This window comes from Salmo trutta, chromosome 34 (genome assembly GCF_901001165.1).
Source record: "Salmo trutta chromosome 34, fSalTru1.1, whole genome shotgun sequence".
Lineage (NCBI taxonomy): Eukaryota > Metazoa > Chordata > Actinopteri > Salmoniformes > Salmonidae > Salmo > Salmo trutta.
In genome coordinates, this window is record NC_042990.1 from 40,065,995 (window position 1) to 40,071,994 (window position 6,000).

The window sequence follows — 6,000 nt, forward strand, 5'->3', positions numbered from 1 at the left end:
GAGAGAGAGTTTAATAACAATGTATTGATCACCAAGAGATTGAGATTGTTATCCAACATCTCTCTCTATATATATACACAGTTGAAGTCGGAAGTTTACATACACTTAGGTTGGAGTCATTAAAACTTGTTTTTCAACCACTCCACAAGTGTACCTTTGGATGTATTTCAAGGCCTACCTTCAAACTCAGTGGCTCTTTGCTAGACATCATGGGAAAATAAAAAAATTAATCAGCCAAGACCTCAGAAAAAATTGTAGACCTCCACAAGTCTGGTTCATCCTTGGGAGCAATTTCCAAATGCCTGAAGGTACCACGTTCATTTGTACAAACAATAGTACGCAAGTATAAACACCATGGGACCCCGCAGCCGTCATACCGCTCAGGAAGGAGACGCATTCTATCTCCTAGAGATGAATGTACTTTGGTGTGAAAAGTGCAAATCAATCCCAGAACAACAGCAAAGGACCTTGTGAAGATGCTGGAGGAAACAGGTACAAAGGTATCTATATCCACAGTAAAACGAGTCCTATATCGACATAACCTGAAAAGCCGCTCAGCAAGGAAGATGCCACTGCTCCAAAACCGCCATAAAAAAGCCAGACTACGGTTTGCAACTGCACATGGGGACAAAGATCTTACTTTTTGGAGAAATATCCTCTGGTCTGATGAAACAAAAATAGAACTGTTTGGCCATAATGACCATCGTTATGTTTGGAGGAAAAAGGGGGAAGCTTGCAAGCCGAAGAACACCATCCCAACCGTGATGCACGGGGGTGGCAGCATCATGTTGTGGGGGTACTTTGCTGCAGGAGGGATTGGTGCACTTCACAAAATAGATGGCATCATGAGGCAGGAAAATTAGATATATTGAAGCAACATCTCAAGACATCAGTCAGGAAGTTCAAGCTTGGTCGCAAATGGGTCTTCCAAATGGACAATGACCCCAAGCATACTTCCAAAGTTGTGGCAAAATGGTTTAAGGACAACAAAGTCAAGGTATTGGAGTGTCCATCACAAAGCCCTGACCTCAATCTCTTAGAAAATGTGTGGGCAGAACTGAAAAAGCGTGTACGAGCAAGGAGGCCTACAAACCTGACTCAGTTACACCAGCTCTGTCAGGAGGAATGGACCAAAATTTGTTGACAAGTCATTTGTGGAGTGGTTGAAAAGCGAGTTTTCATGACTCCAACGTAAGTGTATGTAAACTTCAACTGTATCCATATGCCCCAACAGCATATATATATGGATGTTATCCATCTCCTCAACAAGCCCATACATCCCATAAATCAAGCAGGGATTTGTGACTGACTGGTCAGCTGGGCTCTTGGTTGGGATTTGGGCTGGAACCAGCAACCCTGCAGTTACAAGCCAAGTGCCCCCTGTGCCATAAAGACTCAGACCTCTTGGTAGACTTTGTTATATGCTCACACATAGAGGCACCCTACACAGTGGTATGACTGCTTTCTGGTTAGTGACTGGCACCATGACCTGTATAACAGTGCTTGGCAACACATTACATTACATTAATATAAGTATTAGAGCCCTATAACGTCCTGAACGTTAATCAGAGCAGACTGATTCCTCTTTCTGGTCTTTAATTCCACCCAATACCAGATGACTTCCTGCTCCCTCTCATTCTCCTCCCTCTTTTCTCCTTGCCCTCTCTCTGGCCTTTCTGTCTTTCCTTTTGTACCTCTTTCCCTTTCCTGACTTCTTAGCCTCTCTCTCTCTTTTCCTTCTCTCCTCATCATCTCTCTCTCTCTCTCTGCTTCTCTCCATATCTCTCTCTCTCTCTGCTTCTCTCCATATCTCTCTCTCTGCTTCTCTCTGCTTCTCTCTCTCTTTCTCTCCTTCTCTCCATATTTCTCTCTCCTTCTCTCCATATCTCTCTCTCCTCTCCGTATCTCTCTCATTCTCTCAATCTCTCCCTCTCTCTTCCTTCTCTCCTTCTCTACATCTCTCTCTCCTTCTCTCCATATCTCTCTCTCTTTCTCTCCTCTCCATATCTCTCTCTCTTCCTTCTCTCCTCACCATATCTCTCTCTCTCCTCTCCATATTCTCTCTCCTTCTCTCCATATCTCTCTCTCTTTCTCTCCTTCTCTCTGTCTCTCTCTCTCTTTTTCTCAATTCAATTTCAATTCAAGGGGCTTTATTGGCATGGGAAACATATGTTAACGTTGCCAAAGCAAAGCAATGCAAAGCAAGCTCTCTCTGTCTCTCTCTCTCTCTCTGTCTCTAGTATTTGATGGGAGGTATGACAATGATATGCACTCTGTTCCATCACCAGTCTCCCTTGGCGTGTGAGTATCATTTGCCTCTCACCACACACTCAATGTTTGGGGAACACGCCAAGTTAATTTGCATGTGTGTGTGTATTTTTTGTGACCATCTGCTCAGCAGATTTCCTGGTTTTCGCCACCCCAGAGAACTAACCCTGGATTGGCTATTCCCTGGCGTATCTCACTTCAGGTAGTCCATATGGAAGGAGGTCATCTGGATTGGCCTGGTGCAGCATCCCACATTGCACCCTATTCCCTGTAGTGCACTAGAGCCCATAAGGCCCTGGTCTAAAGTAGTGCACTAGAGCCCATAAGGCCCTGGTCTAAAGTAGTGCACTAGAGCCCATAAGCCCCTGGTCTAAAGTAGTGCACTACATAGGGAATAGGGTGCCATTTTGGGACACATATCTGCCATGGTCCTAAGATAAACATACTGCTGCCTTCTTAAGTTGCCTGGGAAATCAACAGAGAGGTTAGAGTAGTGACGGGACAGAGAGGTTAGAGTAGTGACGAGACAGAGAGGTTAGAGTAGTGAGGAGACAGAGAGGTTAGAGTAGTGAGGAGACAGAGAGGTTAGAGTAGTGAGGAGACAGAGAGGTTAGAGTAGTGACGAGACAGAGAGGTTAGAGTAGTGACGAGACAGAGAGGTTAGAGTAGTGAGGAGACAGAGAGGTTAGAGTAGTGACGAGACAGAGAGGTTAGAGTAGTGAGGAGACAGAGAGGTTAGAGTAGTGACGAGACAGAGAGGTTAGAGTAGTGACGAGACAGAGAGGTTAGAGTAGTGACGAGACAGAGAGGTTAGAGTAGTGAGGAGACAGAGAGGTTAGAGTAGTGACGAGACAGAGAGGTTAGAGTAGTGACGAGACAGAGAGGTTAGAGTAGTGAGGAGACAGAGAGGTTAGAGTAGTGACGAGACAGAGAGGTTAGAGTAGTGACGAGACAGAGAGGTTAGAGTAGTGACGAGACAGAGAGGTTAGAATAGTGACGGGACAGAGAGGTTAGAGTAGTGACGAGACAGAGAGGTTAGAGTAGTGACGAGACAGAGAATGGCCTTGTGTCTGGTAGGAATACAGGTACAGTCACAGATGGGGAAGGGCATAGTGTCTGGTAGGGATACAGGTACAGGTGTGTGTTTGTCACACACACACACGCGCACGCACGCACACACACACACACACACAACACACGCACACACACACACACACACACACACACACACACACCACACACACACACACACACACACACACACACACACACACACACACACACACACCCTAACTGCTGAGCTATCGGTGCTGGGTTATTGGTGCTGGGTTATTGGTGCTGGGTTATTGGTGCTGGGTTATTGGTGCTGGGTTATTGGTGCTGGGTGCTGGGTTATTGGAGCTCGGTTATTGGTGCTGGGTACTGGGTTATTGGAGCTGGGTGCTGGGTTATTGGTGCTGGGTTATTGGTGCTGGGTTATTGGAGCTGGGTTATTGGTGCTGGGTTATTGGAGCTGGGTTATTGGTGCTGGGTGCTGGGTTATTGGTGCTGGGTTATTGGTGCTGGGAGCTGGGTTATTGGAGCTGGGTGCTGGGTTATTGGTGCTGGGTGCTGGGTTATTGGTGCTGGGTTATTGGTGCTGGGTTATTGGTGCTGGGTTATTGGTGCTGGGTGCTGGGTTATTGGTGCTGGATTATTGGTGCTGGGTTATTGGTGCTGGGTTATTGGTGCTGGGTTATTGGAGCTGGGTTATTGGTGCTGGGTTATTGATGCTGGGTACTGGGTTATTGGTGCTGGGTTATTGGTGCTGGGTGCTGGGTTATTGGTGCTGGATTATTGGTGCTGGGTTATTGGTGCTGGGTTATTGGTGCTGGGTTATTGGAGCTGGGTTATTGGTGCTGGGTTATTGGTGCTGGGTACTGGGTTATTGGTGCTGGGTTATTGGTGCTGGGTCCTGGGTTATTGGTGCTGGGTTATTGGAGCTGGGTGCTGGGTTATTGGTGCTGGGTGCTGGGTTATTGGAGCTGGGTTATTGGTGCTGGGTTATTGGAGCTGGGTTATTGGTGCTGGGTGCAGGGTTATTGGTGCTGGGATATTGGTGCTGGGTCCTGGGTTATTGGTGCTGGGTTATTGGAGCTGGGTGCTGAGTAATTGGTGCTGGGTGCTGGGTTATTGGAGCTGGGTTATTGGAGCTGGGTTATTGGTGCTGGGTTATTGGTTCTGGGTTATTGGTGCTGGGTGCTGGGTTATTGGTGCTGGGTCCTGGGTTATTGGTGCTGGGTCCTAGGTTATTGGAGCTGGGTTCTAGGTTATTGGAGCTGGGTTCTAGGTTATTGGAGCTGGGTTCTAGGTTATTGAGATATATTTGAAAGCCACACCCAAATAAGCCACGCCTCCTGAAAATAAGGATTATAATAAAAAGACCCAGCTGCTAGTTCAGCTCAGCATGAAAGTAAAGAAATACCCAGCTGATGGTTAAATGAAGCCATGTTTGAATAATCCCAACCACCCAACACGCTGAGTTATTCATGCAACCGATCTGGCTGGGTTAAAATAACCCAGTGTGTGTTCTGTCCAATCAGCTTGTGTTCTGTCCAATATTTACCCAGCAATGGCTTGTTTTTAACCCAGCTTGTGTTCTGTCCAATATTTACCCAGCAATGGCTTGTTTTTAACCCAGCTTGTGTTCTGTCCAATATTTACCCAGCAATGGCTTGTTTTTAACCCAGCTTGTGTTCTGTCCAATATTTACCCAGCAATGGCTTGTTTTTAACCCAGCTTGTGTTCTGTCCAATATTTACCCAGCAATGGCTTGTTTTTAACCCAGCTTGTGTTCTGTCCAATATTTACCCAGCAATGGCTTGTTATTAACCCAGCATTTTTTTGGAGTGTACACACAGCACACACACCTCAATCTGTCTGTTCATTTTCTGTCTCCTGTCTCATTTCTCAAGTGTTTACCTCAACCTGTCTCTTCATTCTCTGCCTATTTGTCCTGTTTCACACATGCGAGTGTGTAATCTGTAGGTTTGTGATGTGAAACGTTAATATGTGTTTTTGAATATCCCAATCCCCCCTGAGACACGTTCAGAGAGTTGGGTCACGGCCAGGGATCAACCATTATTGACAGCGACCCCTTGGAGGGTTAAGTGCCTTGCTCAAGGGCAGATCTATAGGTTTTTGAGAAACGGACTGTCCAGTGGGTCTGTCTTAACTGGGGGTTTTGGATAATTATTTTGCTAATAATCGGGGCCTTGAGGTAATGCCTGGGCCAATTCTGGTCCCAGTCAGTCCGTGAAATTGGAATTGTCTGCAATTGGAGTTGATAACACAATACCGTATTATGTAATGTACTATATTGTCCACTAGACAGTTACCAATACCAGGTACCAGTACCAGTTTACCAGGTACCAGTTACCAGTACCAGTTACCAGTACCAGTTTACTAGTTACCAGTACCAGTTACCAGTACCAATTTACCAGTTACCAGTACCAATTTACTAGTTACCAGTACCAGTTACCAGTACCAATTTACCAGTTACCAGTACCAATTTACTAGTTACCAGTACCAGTTACCAGTACCAATTTACCAGTTACCAGTACACTAGTTACCAGTACCAATTTACTAGTTACCAGTACCAGGTACCAGTACCAGTTACCAGTACCAATTTACCAGTTACCAGTACCAGTTACCAGTACCAGTTACCAGTACCAATTTACCATTTATAGTTAC

The 6,000-nt window shown here is 45.9% G+C and overlaps 1 protein-coding gene across 3 annotated transcripts in view; it reads right to left on the minus strand.

Moving 5' to 3' along the window:
• nhsl3 (NHS like 3) overlaps positions 1-6,000 on the minus strand; it is a 28,092-nt gene that overhangs the window by 16,614 nt on the left and 5,478 nt on the right. The window lies entirely within an intron of this gene.